A 19,318-nucleotide genomic window follows, 5' to 3' on the forward strand; every position below is an offset into this window, starting at 1 on the left:
CCGTCACCCATCATGATCATGTTAATGGTCATGTTAATGATTCAGGTTATGCATTCTGGGGTACACATGCCCCAGGATGCGTCTTCCCAGTACACCCTTTCCTGATGCACACGAAATGGGCTTATCCCCCCCTCGGTGATGTTACCATTCACCACCTGGGGAAGGTCAGGAGTGCTTTAGAATTGGGGTTACACCGCATTGCTGTTTTTAAACTGTGTTTTCACTGAACAACCTATTACAGGTGTTTGGAATGCCTTGAATATTCTTACATGGCATCATTTTAATAGATAACTTAGTTTCCCGTTATATGCACAGTATATTTACTTATTCCAATTCCTACTGTTTTGCCAAATTTCAACGTTTTGCCAAATTTTTGCTGACATTAGCAATGTGGTGAACATTTAATAGAAAATTCTTTATATACGTTAAAGATTATTTCCTGAGGGTAAATCCCTAGAAGCGGAATTGACAGTCAAGGGTTATACATATTTTTAAGGCTAAAATTGCCACTAAAGGGTCCTTGTCCTCAAAAGCATTTACACTCCCCATTACAGCACAGGAAAGTGTGTTCCTCACCGTCTGTCTCCCTACAGCATCCCCCACACCGGGTTTTGTCATTTTCCAAAATCCTTTCTTGCTTCAGTTTCTGTTTCTTTAGTCCAAAAATTTGAACTTTTCTCCATTTATTTTGGGCCATGTATGCAACTTCTTTTCTTTAGCTTCCTAATCACATCCTTTGCTAGTTTTTCTGCTGAGTTTTCATCTTTTGTTATGATATAGTTCTCGTTATTATTGTACAAACGATTTGTAAATTCGGTTTTGAGTTCTTCCTTGTTTTTTTCCCCCCCTTAGTGTGTGTTTTTCTAAACTCCCAAACAGCATTTCCAGGGCTTTGTAAATAGAGTGCACTTGTACTCATATTTGCAATTTGTTTGAACACGTCTATAATTGCTCTGTCGGTAATTAATTTGTGGTGTTCCGTGTTGCGGTGAAAAGGCACGGTCTGCTGAGAGCACGGGTCAGTGGTGCGGACCGCCGGCGTTGCGGCCGGGCCGACGTGGTGTTCAGCCTGTCTCCGCCGGGTGACTTTGGGTGGGCCCTTGATCTTCCCCTCTGGAAACGAGGAGATGATAACAGGGCTGAGGTGAGGACAGACTGGGACGCTGTGCCCGGCGCCCGCCCCTCGGCGCTCGGGAGGTGCTGGTCTCTGTGGCTGTTTTGTTACTGTGGCCCGGGCTCCTGAGGACCACGTTTGGGCCCGAGCCTCCAGGACGGAAGAAGAGGACCCGAAGAGCAGGCGTCTGACCGTGCTTCCACGGGTTCCCTCTTCCACGGTGCACAGACGTCAGTCCCCGAGTGACATTCAACAGCCACCTAAGGTCCCTAGATGTACACTTGCAGGCCACTGGCCTGGAGCTTAGTTAAGAAGTACTCCCGAAGCACCGAGCGAACGATGAACTTGGACGACGCTGAGCCCCGTGCCCGGCACACAGTACGGGTGAGCATCCCTCCCCTGCTCCCCCGACTCCTCACGGACACAGCAGATGGTGGGAAAGAAGCACGAGCTGGCAAGCTGGTACGTTTGGTTCTGCTCACCACCCGGCTATGGCACCAAGCAAGCTGGGTACCTGGGACTTCTGGTCTGGGGGTCAGCTTGCTCTCAAAGGGCCCCTCCACCTCGGACAGCCTGTAATTCTGTCACATGGAATCTGGCATCATCGCTCATCTCTGCAAGCTCACTCTTCAGACATCTGTACACCCACAGGGACCAAAACACGAGGCAGCAGGTGCCCAAAGAAGGAATGCTCAGGGGTGTCGGGAAGGGCTCCCAACCCTCTACCTCTCGTGATCTGACCTGCTTTCCAGGTGCTCCCGCCCAGCCAAGTGCCCCCGGGGGCGCTCCAATCTGTCCGTGGCCCCTGGAAAGCAGGCTTCTTACTCACTTCTACGGGCTAATTACTTGTCAGACCAACTGCGCAGCTCTTGGTAGGAGGGGCTGGGTTCCTTCCAGCCTCGCGATGGAAAGCAAAAGAAAACAATGCGAGACCTTCCTGGATAACTGCACATTCACCACCACAAACGGTACCATCGCAAGGACAAATATGTAACATTTCAGAACTCGGGAAAATGGCCCAGCAGCGGCCCACACTAAGAATGGGAGTAATTTGGTCCTGCGGTCCAGCAGGGGAAAGAAACCCCAAGTTTCTAATTACCTAGCCACAATCCTGTATTTTGATGTAGAAGAGAGGCAACAGAGAAGCTCTCTTCTGGTCACAGACGCGCTAAAGAGTCAAGAGACGAGCCTTCTGCCCAGACCACGGCTGGACACCGGCCCAGGCCGCCCCAGTTTCTCAGATGAACCCCCAGGAGCCGCCAGCGGCCCCACTTCCCCCTCTGCCGCCTTACAGGGGCATCATCAAAACGTACCCCTGCCTTTGGTGTCCTTCCTCACCAACAAGTACGGGGCCCTGCTCACCTGGTCTCCCATTCTGCCCGCCACTCCGTGCGTCCAGAAGCTCTCACACGGCCTCTGCGTGTCCGCCGTGGCCGTGAGGTCGGTGAACATCTCGTCCGCTGTGGGGCTGCAATGGTAACAGAGTCTAGCTTCAATCCTTAGATTCCCAGGACACCACTGATGTCCCATTTCGAGCATCTGGCAGAGGCCTCACCTCAGCCCGGCCGGCCTGGCACAAAGGACACTTACTTCCTAAGAATGGCATTTGTGCCTGGGCAGTGCTCCGCTGGGTCCGTGTCCCTCGTCACCCCTGTGGGCAGCAGGATGCGCCCAGTGCCCGGAAGGGACAAAACCTTGTGGTATTTCCTGTCCAGGATCTGGGAGCTACTGTCACCCTCCCTGCCCGACAACACACACGGAAACACTACCGCCCTGCTCCCCGCCAGCCGGGGTTTTACTGGTCATTCCTTTTATTCTCGGGATGCACGGACAGGACAGTGGAACAGAGACTGCAGGGCACGGTGAAGAGCAAAGGAGAAGAAATTTGGGACGAGGGAACGAGGGATCCCCTCTTGCTGGGTTGGCTTGCCTCTCAACACCACCGACATGTGACATAGTCTGAATGTGACTTTTGTACATCTCAACGATGACAAATAAAAAAAAAAAAAAAAAGTTGGTCAGAAAGCATAGAAAGGAAAAACGTCTTGACCCTACAGCCTAATGACACAGTTCCCATCCCTGGCCCAGCGTCCCCTCCAGCTGTGGGCCATCCCGGGTCCCCCATCTTGTGGTTCCCCAGCTCCTCTCCTAACAAAACCCGACCGGATCTTGAAGAGGGGAAACTGAGGGAGCCGAACCGAGGTGGAAAAGGGGCAGAGAGAAAAGGAAGAGACCCGAAAGAGGGGGAGGGGCAAGGGACCCAAAGGCCCATCCAGAGCTGGATTCAGAGACAGCCTTCTTCGGTGGGTGCTGACCTGAGGGACAGAGACAAACACCGGGCTCCTGCGTAGCCTGGGGACGTGAGAGCTGGAAAGAGCAGAAGTAATGGGGAGAGGGAGCTGGGAGGGGAGGTGACAGGTTCTCCTCGACCACCTTCCAAGGACCCCAGGGAAGATCTGGGGGGGACACCTTTCGAAACCTGACCCCTCGTTCCCCAATATCTGTTTCTGGTTCAGGACCCTCATCACAAACCACCTCCAGGAAGTCTACGAAAGGACGTCCTGGTGACCTCCATGTCCGAGCTCCTGGAAGGCAGTCCCACATCAGTCCCCGGGGCCATCGGGGCCACCGTCTCTTCAGGAGTGACCCGGGGTTTTGTGGCATTGGGCTGGAGGTGCAATGGCCGGGGGGAGGTTGTGTTAAGTCCACCGCGGCTGCTGGGACAGAACACCACAGGCAGGGGGCTCAGGTGACAGTCTACACCTCGGGGTTCCGCGAGTGACAGCTGGCACCTCCGGGTTCTGGAAGCCGGGAGGTCCGGGATAAGGTGTCTGCTGAGTCCCGCTCGCCGCCCCTCTGGCTGTGCCCCCACGTGGGAGCCTGCCCCCCTCCCCGGGCTCTCTGGGGTCTCTATTAGAAGGGCACTAACCCCAGTCCCGCAGGCTCCACCCATGTGACCCCATGTCCTCCCTGGGCGCCACCTCGGAACCACCCCACCGGGAAGTAGGTCTCAACCTGGGAATCTGGGGGCACAGCACGCTCCGCGTCGTCTATACAGGCGGAGGTGGCCCTCGGTGAGCGCGGGGGGAGGGAAGAGCCCCGACAGCGCGCTGGGCCTGCGCTCGCGGCTCCGCGTGCCCCCGACGCCACGCCGCGGACCCGGGGTACGACCGCCTTTTACCTACCAGGGAGGTCACGTGCCCCAAGCCCATCCAGCTCGCAAGCGGCCGCCTCAGGACCCGGACGCTGAGCTCTCCGACCCCAGGGTCCAGTACTAATCACTCTGACACCCAACAGCCAGGCCCTGCATCCACGTCCGGGTGGGACAGAGGAGCATGCCCAGGTTCGCGGCTTTGCAATCGTGGGTGAAACCCCGAGCTTACGCCGCAGGTGATTGGAGGAGTTTGACCGAGCGTCCCTACTTCTTGGCTTCCCATTGGCTGCTGTGTCGCTGCACCCTCCTCTTCCGGCCCCTCCCTGAGAGGCTGGCCCAAGGCTCCAGAGCTGTGATTGGAGGGGCAGGAACGGGCGGGGTTGTGGGATCGACACGCCCACCAAATGGGCAGGGCATCGTGGAGCCCCACCCCTTGGCAGCCGCCTGCGGGGTGGTATGTCCCGGATTTTCCCAGATGTGGCACTGAAGTCCCGCGTCCTGCAGGTCAGGACGCGGGCCCTGGGCTCTCCCGGCCTGGAAGGCAGGTGCTTGCACCCCTGCGCCGGCACATGGGAATCCTGACGCCAGAAGCTGCCCCTGGGGCCCTGCAGCGCCCTCAGGCCAGAGACGGACTGGGCCTCCTGGGCCAGATCTTCCGCCTAGCTTGGCGCATCACCCGGCTGTCCCCAGTTTCGTCGTCGTGTTCTTCGCGTTTCTCAGGTAGTGGTTATCAAAGAAAGTGGAGTGTCTGGGGAGTCGTTAGGAACGCAAATCCCCTGACCCCACCCCAGACTCACTGAGTCAGGAACCCTGGGGCTGGGACCGGTTCAAGAATCTCCAACACCGAACTGTGACTTTCCCCCTTTCTTCCGAGGTCCAGCGCGGGACCAGCAGCCGTGGGAATGGGCTATGGTCCCGAGGCCCTGGGCATCCGGAGAGCATGGCCTAAGGTGGAGGGAGCGGAGGCAGGGAGCTCATTCTCCAAAGGACGAGTCAGTTTAATGGTCACCGTTGGAGGTAGAGTGGAGAGTGTTGGACAACAGGACATGGCTGAAACCACATGTAGTGGGAGGGGGGAGCAAGGAGGCGGCCGGCAGGGGCGGAGGGGGGAGCCTGTCTTCAGAGACCACATCCCACCCCAGCCAGGCCTGCCTCTGCCTGGTTCACTGTGTTTCTAGACCTCCCGAGGCAGCCGTCTTCAGGATCGGCATCACCTGAACACACTGACCACCGGGAAAAATTCCTGAAAGCAGTTTGCCCCAAAAGATCAATATTTACTTTCTAACGAGCAATGTTCGATGAGATCCTCCCTCAGCCCGACCGCGGCCCCATCACTCACCTGTGCCCACAGCAGGCCTTCTGCTCCGTCAACGGCTGCATCCAGCTGATTTTATGGTTGTGATAACCTGGGTGCCCTGAGGCACTGCCACACTAAGACTGAGGCCTCAGGGCAACGGTCAGCCTGGCCGGGTCCCATCCAGGGTGATTTTGCCGCCCAGGGAACATTTGACAATGTCTGGAGACATTTTTGCTTGGCGCAACTGAGGGCTCTATTGGCATCTAGTGGGCAGAGGCCAGGATGGTGAGTGTCTTCGTCCTACCATGAATAGGATAGATGCTCCCCCCCCCCCACCACAACAAAGAGTCATCTGGCCCCCAAATGTCTCCAGTGCTGAGCTGGAAACCTGCCCCAGGGCCTCCTCTCCATTATCAATCCCCGTCACCTCCTTGGCAGGGGAGGCCCCCATTGATACGTCTGGGGAAACCAGCTCATGTATTTCCCAGCTCCACTCACTGACTGCTCACTTATATGTCGCTTTATCACGACAAGGAGTATAAAAGAGGGATGGGGGGCGCCTGGGTGGCTCAGTCGGTTAAGCGTCCGACTTCAGCTCAGGTCATGATCTCACGGTTCGTGAGTTTGAGCCCAGCATCAGGCTCTGTGCTGACAGCTCGGAGCCTGGAGCCTGCCTCGGATTCTGTGTCTCCCTCTCTCTCTGTCCCTCCCCAGCTCTTTCTCTCTCTCTCTCTCAAAATAAATAAATAAACTTATTTAAGAAAAGAGTGATGTATCAGACATGTGGAGGAATGAGAATTTTCTCAGGCTTTATTTAATTTTAATTTCAGAGAAAGAGAATGCAAACAGGGGAGAGGGAGAGAGAGAATCTTAAGCAGACTCCATGCTCAGCCTGCAGCCCGAACCAGGGCTGGATTCCAGGACCCTGGGATCGTGACCTGAGCCAAAATCCAGAGTTGGATGCTCAACTGACTGAGCCACCCAGGTGCCCTGAATTTTCTCAGGTTTCAAGTAATCAAAGAAAACACGAACAGAATTAACATCAGAGATGTTAATCTTTTAGAAGCGAAATCTAACCAAACTAAATGTAAAGGGAGAAAGTTGATTGCAAAACATATTTACATTACAAGTGATTTTGGATTCAGGGAACCTGGGTGGCTCAGTCGGTGAAGCCTCCAACCCTTTGATTTCAGCTCAGGTCATGATCTCACACCTCATGAGACTGAGCCCCACGTTGGGCTCTGTGTCGACTGCGTAGAACCTGCTTGGGATTCTCTCTCCTCTCTCTCTGTGCCTCTCCCCTGCTTGTGTGTGCACCCTGTCTCTCTCAAAATAAATAAATAACTTAAGAAAAAGGAGTGGTTATGGGTTCAAATCTATGCAATTCTTGCAAATATGACCGGAAAAACAAAACAAAACAAAACAAAAACACAACTGAAGCTCGAGAGAGAGAGAGAGAAGTGGTCTTTATTCTAACACTACCTTCTACCATTTACCGGGCCCTTACTATGTGCCCAGAGCTGTGCTAAGCCCTTGGTATATTGTATCTCATTTAATCCCCACAACAGCACGTGAGCAACACGCTCATGATTTCCATTTGCACAGATGTCGAACCGAAGTGCTCGGAGGTCGGGTGAAGCGTCCCGGGCTCCCGTAGCTGGTAAAAGGCAGAGTCAGGGTTGAAGTCTAGATCTGCCTCATTAAGTCCAGTTCTCACTAGCAAACAGATGGTAAAAAGTCAAAACACTTGGATGAGGGACAAGGTGGCGTCCCATTGAAGCCCTGTGATGGTATGACTCGGGACGTGGGACCCACACAGGGAAGCACAGCCGTGACTGTTCGCTGGCGCGGCCGGGCCTGGACGGATGCGGATTTCTGCGTGTGGGGCAGGTGGAGGGAGGGGCGAGCTGGAGGAGGCCGCCCCGTCGGAAGGAAGCCTGTGACATTCTGCCGTCCTGCCTCCTTCGGGACGAAGAGCAGGAGAAGTCCGCGCCCTCCCTGTCATCTCTTTGCTCCGGGCCGTGGTCCTGTATCCCGGCTCTGCCTCTCACGCACGTTCTGACTCAGACAAGCCCCTGGAACGCTCCTTTCCCGGCTCGGCTCCGCCCACACCGGCACCGGCCTCATCGCCCTCATCGCCCTCCTGCGGAACACACGCACGTGGTCACTAAAGGCCTGGCAGGTGCCAGGGACTCCGTGAGTAATTTGGCTTTTACCCTTCCCTGATTTTTATCCTGGCAACAAGTTAGCGGGGGAAACACCGGTTCATACGACGAGGGCCACCTTGATGGGGTCTTAACCGCTCTCACGCCTCTCCCATGGGGCCAAATGGCTGGGGCTGGCCGCTGGTGCCCCCCCGCAAGGGCCAAGCCAGGGCAGGCAGGGCAATATGGCAGGGCACCACCAGAGGGGGGCAGAGAGCCAGGATCCAGGGCCCGGCCTGGGATGGGTCGGCATGCCTGCCCGCCCGAGCAGGAACACCCAAGGGGCACGCAGAGGCTCTGCGAGACCCTTCCCGGCTCCGTCACGAGTCAGGAGCTGGTGCCACCAGACTGAAGACTCCAGAGGCAGACATCTAGGTGAGGACGAGCCCAGGATGGCTCTAAGGTCAAAAAGGAAGTAGCTCTATGGAGTCCAGAAGGAACCTTCCAGAGGGGGCCTGATCCTAACCAGTGCCACTCATTGAATGTGCTGCTATTAAGAGGATGTGGTTTGGGGGACCTTAAACCAATACTCTCTCTTTTTTTTTTAATTTTTTAAACATTTATTTATTATTGAGAGACAGACACAGTGCATGAGCAGGGGAGGGGCCGAGAGATGGAGAGACACAGAATCCGAAGCAGGCTCCAGGCTCTGAGCTGTCAGCACAGGGCCCGACGCGGGGCTTGAACCCACAAACCGCGAGATCATGACCTGAGCCGAAGTCGGACGTTCAACCGACTGAGCCACCCAGGTGCCCCAAACCAATACTCTCTTATTTGTGGAAATATCTAGAGCCAAACCTGTAGATTGAGGTCCACAGAATGTGTTCTGGAATGTGGGGAAGATACCCCTAGTGGTCATGGAGTGTGGGACCCGGGCAGGGACGAGGAGATGGTGTGCCAGGAAACTTCCAGACAGGAAGAGGACACTTGATAGGCCCGGGAAGGAAGGGAGACAGAGGAGAAGGCCATGGCTTCCCGGCTCCAGCCCAACCCCAGGGTGTGGCAGGGTCGGCGTTGAAATGGGCTGAGGCTGGCGTGCTCTGCCTTTGGGGGTGCAGCTCTGGGGACAGTGTCCCTCGCGGGGAACCTGTCACGTCTACATGGAACAGTCAGGCCGAGTGAAAACGCAGGGCGGTGGGGTTAGGTAGAGACGAGGCCTGAGGTGGGGCTGCCCGGCTCTCCCCCAGCCTACAGACGACCACAGTGCCAGCGGATGAGAACCTCGGGTTCAGACCCAGCAACCTGGCCTGGTAAGGGGCGAGGGGACCCCACCACAGAGGCCACAGAGCGCACATCTTAGTAGGGGCCAGGTGGAGGGTGTGTCTGACACTCAGAAGCCGTGCAGAACCACGGAGAGTTGGGGTAGGGGCAAGTCAGCGACCAAAACAGAAGACAAACTTGAAGTTAATCGCCAAAGTTGGGAGACAGAAGCTGAAGTAGCCCGTGGACCAAGCATCCCCACCTGTGCCGCTACCGTCCTCTCCAATTCTCGGGTACCCCCGTCCTCCCTCACGGCGGCGATGTTGCCTCCAGCCGAGCCACAGGGCCTTTGCACATCCCCTCTCTTCCCTTCAAACTCGGTTTGTTGGGTCTTCCTGGCTCGGCCACCCGCCCCTCTTCCATACTCTCGTTTATAGCACTTGTCATTTGGTTTGCTTGTCATTTTACACTCATCCTGGCAGCTTTCGGACTGACACCTGCCTCCCCCACAGATTAGGAGCTCCAGAGAGGAAGGGACTGTTTCCACCGTCACTGCACGCCCAGCACCCGGCACAGACAGCAGCAAAACAGCGTACTTGAATGACTGGATAAACGAACCAACTGCCCAACGAGAGGATGGAGGAAGGACCCGCCGGAGTTTGTCTCTGCGGCAACAGGGTCTCCACGTTCAGGAGAAGAGTCCAAGGCAGGAAGGAAGCCGCACCCAGCCCCGAAGGTCGGGGGAGCGGGCGCTGCCCTCACTGAAGGACCTGGACCTCTCCCCACATCACACTTGCTTTTCCTTGACCTCAACGTCACGGGAGCATTTTCTTTTCCTTTTTCACGGGACCTTGGTCTGGTTCTTTACTTTTCATTATGCAAATGTTCAGCAGATGTGGAAGGGCAGGACAATACACTGCGGAGAGGATAAAACACAGTTGGCCACGCCGATCTCGAGTCAGACACTGCGATTTGCATGTCTAGGAAACAAGGCCACGGCCCTGCTGAAGCCAAAACCCTGTCACCACAGCACACAAGACGAGCGCCGACTTCTTCATCCCCTGATATGCCAGCTGCGCCCAGGCTTCCCCCGGAGTCTCCAGCACGTGTCCTGCGCTTGGTCTCCTGGGTCCAGGATCCAATCGGAGTCTGTGCACGGAGCGGCGTGGTTTGAAAACCATCTCGAACGGCCTCATTCAGACCACGTGTTTAGCCGCGGGGAGCGTGGGGAGCGTGGGGAGCGCCGGCCGCCTCCCGCTCACACCGGGCACCCTCGGTCCTGTCCACGGCTGCCTCGCCCTGGACGGCGCGTGCGTCCAGGAACGAATAGCCCTGTGGGCGCGGGCTCCCCGTACGTTCCAGAAGCCCGAGGCAGCCCCACGAGGGGGCGAGGCCACGCGCTTTGGAGGAGCAGACGATGAGCCACAGGGAAAGTATTTGCCTTCTCTCAACATTGCCAAGCCTGCCGGGAAATTCTGCCACCGCTCAGGACGCTGGGCACTGTCCCCGGCGGGTCTCAGGAGGCAGTCCCGAGGTGGCCCTGGAAAAGCCGTCCACTTGGGCAGCGAAATCCGTCCTGGACTCTTGGCCACAATGCAAGAGGCACGCGTCACCAACGTGCTCAGGGGGAGCGCCTGGGGCACACGCGTGACTTTGTCTGTTTATCTCGATGGGAATGTTGTGGTCTTCACGTTGTCTTGTCTTGGGACAAATAGGACCGTGGATCACAGGACCCCACTGGGGTCCGCACACTTCACTGTTGTGGGGCCTGCCCCCTGATCCCCAGCCTCCACCTGCCAGACGACAGGAGCGTCTCCACGCACTGGGTCCCATCATCCTCCGTGGAGTCCTGTGCTAGGTCCTCCCACAAGACACTGGTTTGAAAAGTCGGGAAAGTTCCAGAACCATGTACACCCGCTAAGAGTTTCAAGCTTGGGGAGAACCTCAAACCAGGCATTTTGGCGGTGCCTGCGAGAGCACCTGCTCGCGGGTGCAGAGAGAGACGCCCAGCGGCCAGGTCCCTCCCGTGTCCCGCGGTGTCCCGCCATCGTGCTGGGGAGGCTGCGCTGCGCCAGACCCTGGCCTCACGGGCCACGGGAAGGGACACTGTCGTGGAGACGCCTGACGGGGCCGTTTCCTCCCGGCAGCGCGGGTGTGGTGCCCGGTGCCCGCAGGTGCCCTCGAGGGGCCCAGTGGGATCTCCCCCTCCTCCTTCCTGTTCACCCCCCCCCCCCCGGGGGGGTGATAAGGGGCCCGGGGGGGGGGGGGGGGGGGGGGGGCGGACGGCCCACCTGTAAGAAGAAGGCGTGGTGGGGCACCTGGGGGGTTCAGTTGGTGAAGCCTCCCTCTTTTGATTTGGGCTCACGTCATGATCTCAGGGCTCATGAGTTCGAGCCCTGCATCAGGTTCTGTGCTGACAGAGCGGAGCCTGCTCGGGATTCTTTCTCTCTCTCTCTCTCTCTCTCTCTCAAAATAAACTTAAGAAGAGAAAGAAGAGGAAGAGGAAGAAGGAGGAGGAGGAGGAGGAGGGGAGGCAATGAAAGGACGAGGCTGGAGGGACCAGGGGAAACTCTGAGGAGGTCAAGTGCAAGCAGCTCGGGTCACTCTGCTGGGGGAGCAGGTAGAGGCCCCTGGTGGCCTGCAGAGCAGAGGGCTCACCCGTCCCGGCCTGGACATGCCCAAGGGCCCCAGTCTCAGCAGAGGCTTTTCTGACCCCCAGTAGGTCAGGGCCTTGGGCCTGAAGTCTTTTCCTCAAAGGCGCTTACCCCTCGATGGCTGGACCGTCTTCCTCCCCGACCGGGGACGTTCTGTTTTGCTGCCAGGCACCCGGCCCGGGGCTGGAGCTCAGAAAATGTTTCTTTGTTGAAGGGATCTCCCTCCCGATCCTTCACCCTCACTGGACCCCCTCCCTCTCCGTCTCCGCCCACAGCCCACAGCCTGGAGTCCTTTAGAGGCGGACTCCTTGGAGCTCAGTCCCCTTCAGCACACACCCGGCTGGCCTCTCACGGTGGAAACGGGCACCGGTCCCTCCGTGGCCACCGGGGCCGCCCCGGGAACACCCGGGACCACCCGGGGCAGATCCCAGGGCGCGTATAGCGCGTCCTTCTGCCGAAACCAGATTGGGTGAGTTTCCTGGAAGCAATGTGTTTCTGATGAAGGAGGACAAAGTGTCCTGTTTCTCCGCAGCCTGGTCTTCCTGGTCTGGCGGAAGGCGCCCGGCTAGCTGTGCTTCTGTGCATTTTCCGGCCCTCCTGACCCCGCCAGGGAAACCGCACGCAGACGCCCGTGCGGTGCCGGGTGAGCACAGCCGCTCAGGGATTAGCCCCACGCTCCACCGATGCTTCGGGCAGCGTCTGTAAATGGGAAATATAACCAGTACGTACTTTGTTCCATCAGGCGGTGGGCTTGCCTGGCGTTTGCAAGCTTGGGGTCTGGTGCCCGGGTTCAAATCTCAGCGCTGCCCCCTGCTGGCTGCGGGGCCTTGGGAGGCTGGCTTCATCTTCCCGCATCTAGTTTCCTCATCTGTAAGATGAGTAGACGCCTTAGACAAGTGTCAGGAGGCCTGCAAATGCCTGGCACAGAGAGTAAATTATTCACGCTTCTGGAGGATGAATTGCAAATTGCTGGGCATGGCGCCCAGCACCTAAGGGCTCAGCGCATGGCCTCCGCTATTATTGTAATGAGTTCTCTGATTTGCCGAGAGCTAGGGCAGCCGGGGCTCTCCGAGTCAACCTGTTCGTGCCACGGGTGGTAGTGTAATTTTTGGTCCCACTCAATCCGGTCTTCACCTCCTCAGCCCCTTGATCTAGCTGCCTCCACCACAGGTACGTGGAAGATTCGAGGCGGCCGAATGGGAGACCCAGGGTTTGCGCAGGAGTTACCGTTTCTCACTCCAGTTTGAAAAGTGCAACCGCACAGCTGGAGATAAACGGAGGGAAAGCAGTAGTGAAATAGTCAATAATGCTGGCCTGTCCTCGATTCAAAGCAGGAGTGTACTTTTCAGTTGACAGTGGGAAGTTGGAAGTTACAGGCAGGTTGGGACCGTTTTCGTCTTTGGTGAAACGTGGTGGCCCTCGAGTCATGACCCGCAGGGAAAGGGGGTGTCCGAGGCCAGGCTGTGTGGAGCTGAGGCCCCCCGCCCTGGACCACTCGTGCCACACCTGTCCCCGCCCCCCGCCCCCGCTCCCCATCGCATCCGTGACTTGAGACACTAGGAGAGCAGAATCCGGTAGACAACAGTTAGCATCGGGCACCTGAGAAGCTCACGGCGCCTTCCTTGACAGAAGAGCAGAACGGAGGAAACATCCCTCTGATCCCCAACTTAATGGACCGTGTGCCAACAGCTGTGTGATGTTTGAGCAAAAGGTCTCTAACCAATCTGCTCGGTTTTCTCATCTATCAGAAGGGGCTATCGGGGAATCACGGTGATGTTTACCGGGGGTAGTCACACAACTTGCTGGGGTGGAGCCTGGCACACGGTGGGGGCTCCGAAAGAGTGTTATCATGACGACTGGTGTTGTTAGAAAAATGCTGAATGGTCATGGGCAGGGTAAGCATATGATGTATGAGACCAGCACCCATCTCAGAAGGAATCCCTGTGATGCTAAGTGACCCTGTCCAGAGCCAAGAACTGTGTGAGGGCGTCTGTGCCCTGTGACCTGTATTTCTTGCACATAAATAATGTAAAAACCCAGAGGGAAGGTGACCAGGGGTCGCTCCAGTCAATGAAAGAATTAGTAATCAGCGTGTGTGTGTGTGTGTGTGTGTGTGTGTGTGTGAGTTTCCAGAGCCTGTAAGACTCAGAAAAGGTACCATTTATGTTCAAGGGGAGCTTTGCCAGCCAAACCAGTGTGGAGAAACAGATGCAGGGCAATCTGTCTGCTGCAGTGACTTTTGACCCTTGGAAAGGGGCCCCCGATTTTGTCCCTGAAGTTCCCTGGGAGCATCTCTGAGGCGGGGCGCCCAACGTATGAAAGGAAGCCGTAGCCTCTGGAGCCCCGTGTGCTGAGACCAAGGTGTGTTCCGGGCGGGGGCTTTGCTTTGCTTCCTCCCACGGAGACAAACCTCCAGAGCAGGTGAACTCAGAGCTGTTCTCGCACCGCTGCCTGGGATGGCGGTTCTCAGGCCCCCCGGAGTGTGAAGTGAGGACTGCCGGGAAGATGAAGGGGGTCACCACTCCCTCCTTCTGATTCAGTAGGTCTCAGGTGGGCCTCGGGTCAGGTTGGTGCTGCTGGTCTGCGGCGGATTCTCTGAGAACCACTGACCCCTGGGACGTGTGCACCTGATCGCCCAAATTCCCCCCGGGGCTTGCAGATGTTGAGAGCTTGGTGACCAGCCGGCGGCCCCTGACCTGGGCGCCATGCCCTACAACCGGTGGCAGTGGACGTGGCCACGGTGCATGGATGTGCGATTCTGGGGCCCCATGGAAGGTGTGGGCGTGCAAAGAGGGACGCCGGGCACGTCTCGGGAGCGGGACCCACAGCTGTGGGTGTTCAGATGCGCTCTGTAGACCCCCGGGAATTCCCATGGGGTCTCAGGGAGCTGCCACCTGCACCTGGGGCCGGGTCTGAGGCTCCCCTCCCCCCTCCCCCCTGCTCCCAACGGGGCGGCTGCACTTGGATTGTTTTTACACTGGAACTTCCACACTGGGGTTCTCGCGGAGAATGCACTCCGGCCAGAAGGGACTCTGGGGGCTCCAGGGGTGGGTGGACTCCATGTGCACCCATTTTAGGGGGGAGCAGACCCCCCTCGGGTTTCCCTACGGAGGAGGGCTTTGCCGGGGAAGCCAGACAGGTTATCAGCTGGGCGGCTGTCCCGAGGTCCCCAGGGGACCAGGCCTCAGGACCGCGCAGGGAGGCGGAGGGGACGTGTGGTTAGGGTCTGAGCGGCCCGAGGTCCCAGTCCCAGGAGCCGAGCACAGGGCTTCTGGTGACTCACCACCCCGCCACCTCCAAGGCCTCTCACGGGCACCTCTGTCTTTTTTTCTTTTAAATGTTTATGTATGTATTTTGAGAGAACGAGAGAGAGCATGAGACGGGGGAGAGGGAGGCAGAGAGAGAATCCCAAGCAGGCTCCACACTGTCAGTGCAGAGCCCAATGTGGGGCTGGACCCCACAAACTCTGAGATCATGACCTGAGCTGAAATCGAGAGTCAGATGCTTGGGGCACCTGGGTGGGTGGCTCATCCGGTTACAGAGCCTGCTTGGGATTCTCTCTCTCTCTTTCTCTCTCTCAAAAACTCTCAGCTGAGCCCCCCAGGTGCCCCTCGGGGGTCTTCTCTTTCCCCTCCTCTTCCTCTCCCAGCTGGCTCTTGATCCCGATTGCCTATTCAAGTTCCTGAGACCCATCATCAGTGTGCCTGGATCTCTGACCTGTGGGTGTAGCCACGTGGTTCAGAACATGCCCACTCCTGGGGCAGGAGCATCCCGCGCCCTTCCCCTCCGAAGACGCTGTATGGGGGGCTGCCCTGTCTGTGGGGCGACCGGGCATCCGCTGGCCCTCCCGAAGTCAGGGCCGGCATCGTGCTGGCCTGTCTGGTGCATTCGACTCGGCCCGCGAGGCTCTCAGCGCGGCACCAAGCACGTCCCCACCCACCACCACCCGCCTCACTGCGGACGCAGAGCCCCTCGGGCCCTCGGTAACCAGGCGGCGGTGCGGGACCCCTTTGTTAGCTTTTCCATCCCAGGGAATCGCCTTTTTCTGATCATCAAAGTACTACACGCTGGATTTGCAAAGGAAAAACTTTACAGAAAAACAATGCAGAAAGGAAACCGCTCTGTTAATTACGCCCCCGGCGATAAGAAATTTCACAGGTCCGTAGCCAGGTCTCCGGTTTTTTTATGGAGCGCATGATAACGACGTACACGCACGTTTTAAATATGTGGTAAAAACGGATTCAGGCAAAGTATAGCATCTTGGGGTTTCGTACCCTTCAGGAGCTTCCAGCCCTCAACCAGCCGCGGAGCCGGCAGCTCTTTCCGGATGGACGTTCGGAGCCTTCCCGGTGGGGGCCGTTCCACACGGCCCCGTGCGGATACCTCTGCGCACTTGTGTGATGCTTCCGTGGGAGAGGTTTCTAGAAAGATGCCCAGGGTGCACGTATGACCACCGTACATTCTAGCACGCACGGCCAAGCTGGGGAGAGACCACTACTCAAAGCTGCTTGTCCGGGCCGGCCCGCAGCTGCCAGGGGCTGGCCATCCCCCCCCCCCCCCGCCCCCATCTGTAGGGGATTCTGAACAACCTTCTGGGAGGGAAACATACCGTGAAAGGAAGGCAGCAGACACGGTTGGTTGAGTCACAGAAGGAGGTAATAATCTCGAGTGCGCTAGTGACGGCCGCTTGAATCCATCCCCAAGCCTGGGGACGCCCGGGGCACCTGTCTGTTCGTGTGGGAGGCGGGTTGCCAAGGGGCTGACTTGCTCAAGACGCCACAAAGCCCGGGACGTAAAGGCCCGCTGCGCCGAGGCCCCTCCGACAACACCAAGAGGGAGAGAGAAGAAAGAAACAAAATCCAGCTCGACGGCTCTGGCGGGAGCGCGGCTCAGGGAACATAGTGGCAGCCGGCAGGGGGCGGGGGGGGGGGGGCAGTGGTGAAGAGGACGAGGAGGTCACGCCCCGCAGAGCGTGGATCTGACCCCGGGCCCGGGTGGGCCCCGCCCCCCCCCCCACCCCCGAGCCAGCGGTCCCGAGGGGGAAGCCGCAGTGTGACCCGGGCCACCAGGCCGTGGGCGCAGGGCTCCCTTCGGGCAGGGCAGACGCCGGGTCCTCGAGGAAGGCTCCGTGCACATCACCTGAGAAACGCCAGCCCTGTCCGGGGAAGGGAAGCAGCTCTCGGAGAGAGGAGGCTGCGGGTGGTCTCAGACCTCGGGGGCTTCTGCCTCCTTCGGAGAACCATGTGACCGGTAAGCACCCCTTTTTCCGTCTGGATCCAACCCTTTCCAAACGCTCAGTGCTACGCATCTGGGAGCTAACAAGTGCTGCTTACTTGGTGGGGGGCAATTTTAAAAACACTCCGAGGCCGCCGTGAAGCGGCCAAATGACTTCACCTCCAAGTGACATTCTCAAAAGGGAAGTTTCCTAAACAATTTTTTCCAAGTTTATTTATTTACCCTCGAGAGAGACAGAGAGAGAGCAAGCAGGGGATGGGGCGGAGAGAGAGGGAGAGAGAGAATCCCGACCCGGGGCCCGAACCCACAAAGCGGGAAATCACGACCCAAGCGGAAACCAAGAGTTGGACACCCGGGCGCCCCTAAAAGCGAAGTTGTGTTAGTGAGAGAAAATGTCTTTGGAAAAGGGAGCATATGAGATGAAAAGTGTGTATTTCCAATGATCTCATCTGATAGCAGAACAGGAGTCCACAAGCTCTGAATTTTCCAGATGTACTTAAAAAAAAAAAAAAGAGAAGTAAACAGTCAAAACTAGACCTCATAAGGTCACTTTTTCTGAGTTCGGACAAATAAAAAAAGAAACATCTAAATCTGATGTTCAAACAAGGCTGTCCGGTGTGACCCAGCCTTCTTCCCTTAACGGCCCATTTATTGGTGCCCCAGATCCTACGGCTTGCCCCTCCCTTCCTTGGCTCCTACGGGGTCTCACAGGCAAATGCCTCCTTCCTCCGTCCACCAGTGTTCTGTCCAATGACCCTTACTTTCCCGAGCCTAAAATAACGGCGTACGCACGTGGAAAGGCTTAGTGATTCAAAAAAGTGATCGTTAGGATTTTATTACATCAGAAACTCAGCCTATAAATTTTCTACAACTAATCACCGAGAAAAGGATTTTTCCCCCTCTGTACCTCTATTTTTTGTTATTATTATTTTTTTGAAGTCTTAAGGGTTTCTCTATCTACTATAAGGTAGAAAATACTCTCAGCCAGACCCAAGACCCGGGAGGGACGTGCAAAATCAACAAAGAGGGTAATGAAGTAACCCCCAAACCGAACGCTCTAGCCCTGCCGGGGGAGGGACCGAGGTGTGGGATAGAGAGAGTCGCCTGGCCCTCTGGAATGTCCTTATCAACCCGGGCCCAGAGGAAGGGGATGTGCATTGGAAGAAACCCCATCCCGCTACTCAAGCCTCTGGCCTTCCGGCCCTGGGCCACGACTGCCCAAGCTGGGAAAGGCCTGGACCCTTCACTCCAGCCCTTCTGGGAACCCTTACTTGTTCGGCCCCCTCACTCCCTTCCTGCTCGTCTTGTCTGGTCGGAACCACTCTGCCTCTCTCTAGAGCCTGCTGCACGGGGCTCTGCTCATAACCAGAGGGCAGGTACACCGCAGGGTGGTCTCCTCCCTCTTCTCATTCCCAGGCCACTAGGAGACACTCTCTGTGCTGCAGGCTCTGTGACCACCGGCAGGATCAAAGGAAAGTGTTAGCACCTCTGCAGTCTGGTTCCTGTGTTTTGGTTGACATTCATAATCTTGTTTTTAGAAATTCTTGGCTTCTATTATTACTTTTATCAATTTCTTTTCTATCCTAGAAAGCTTAAAATGCTCTCTGCCTTAAAAAGAAAGGGTTTGAGGGACGCCTGGGTGGCTCAGTCGGTTAAGCGTCTGACTTCGGCTCAGGCCATGATCTCGCAGTTCGTGAGTTCGAGCCCCGCGTCGGGCTCTGTGCTGACAGCTCAGAGCCTGGAGCCTGCTTTGGATTCTATGCCTCTCTCTTTCTCTGCCCCTCCTATGCTCATGCTCTGTCTCTCTCTGTCTCTTGATAATAAATAAACATTAAAAAAATTAAAAAAAAAAAAAAAAGAAAAGAAAGGGTTTGACTGTTTCACAATGAACACCTTCTAATTTGCAGATTTAATAACATACTCACCTGGAGGGCTCCTGCTCTGTGACAAGCTGCCTAAGGCCCCAAGCCTTCTTTGGTCGTTGTCAGACAGGAGAGAAGGGGTATTCCTCACCCAGTGCCCTACTCTCCATGCCAGGTGCACAGGCTGGCCTAATTTCTGAAATCAATTATTTTCTAAACTTACCAGCCAGAAACGGAGCCATTATATATTTCTGAAACTTGGACACCATTACTGTTAGTAGCTTTGCCTACTGGGCTGGAGACACAGAATATAAATACAGATATAAAGATGCCCCAAGTCCTTCCCTCTGCCATAGTGAGGACCCAGCTCCTGTCGACGATCCTAACACAGATCAGGCAATAATCCTTGGGAACTTTTCGTGATGCGCTTGGAACAGGGCTTACTAAGAGATGTTAACTGGATGAGAAACGGGACCCCGGGCTGTGGGCTGTGAACTTAGCTATTACCTGGCACGCACACACTTGCACGTACAGTTGTATACACATGTGTGTGTGTGCATGTGTGTGTGTGGTGTCCTAGGGATCACAACAGGACTTG

General features: G+C 56.7%; 1 long non-coding RNA gene across 3 annotated transcripts in view; it reads right to left on the minus strand.

Annotated features, from left to right (window-relative positions):
* Window positions 1-4,466, minus strand: part of LOC121042304 (uncharacterized) — a 30,974-nt gene extending 26,508 nt beyond the window's left edge. For all 3 annotated transcript variants that reach the window (XR_005796097.1, XR_005796096.1, XR_005796095.1), the window contains exons 1-2: window positions 4,300-4,466; window positions 2,477-2,582 (exon numbers count right to left, since the gene is read on the minus strand). This is a non-coding gene — a long non-coding RNA (uncharacterized LOC121042304). The remainder of the gene's footprint in view (window positions 1-2,476; window positions 2,583-4,299) is intronic.
* Window positions 4,467-19,318: the final 14,852 nt, after the last annotated feature.

Source organism: Herpailurus yagouaroundi, unplaced genomic scaffold (genome assembly GCF_014898765.1).
Source record: "Herpailurus yagouaroundi ecotype Mexico unplaced genomic scaffold, PumYag 185, whole genome shotgun sequence".
NCBI lineage: Eukaryota > Metazoa > Chordata > Mammalia > Carnivora > Felidae > Herpailurus > Herpailurus yagouaroundi.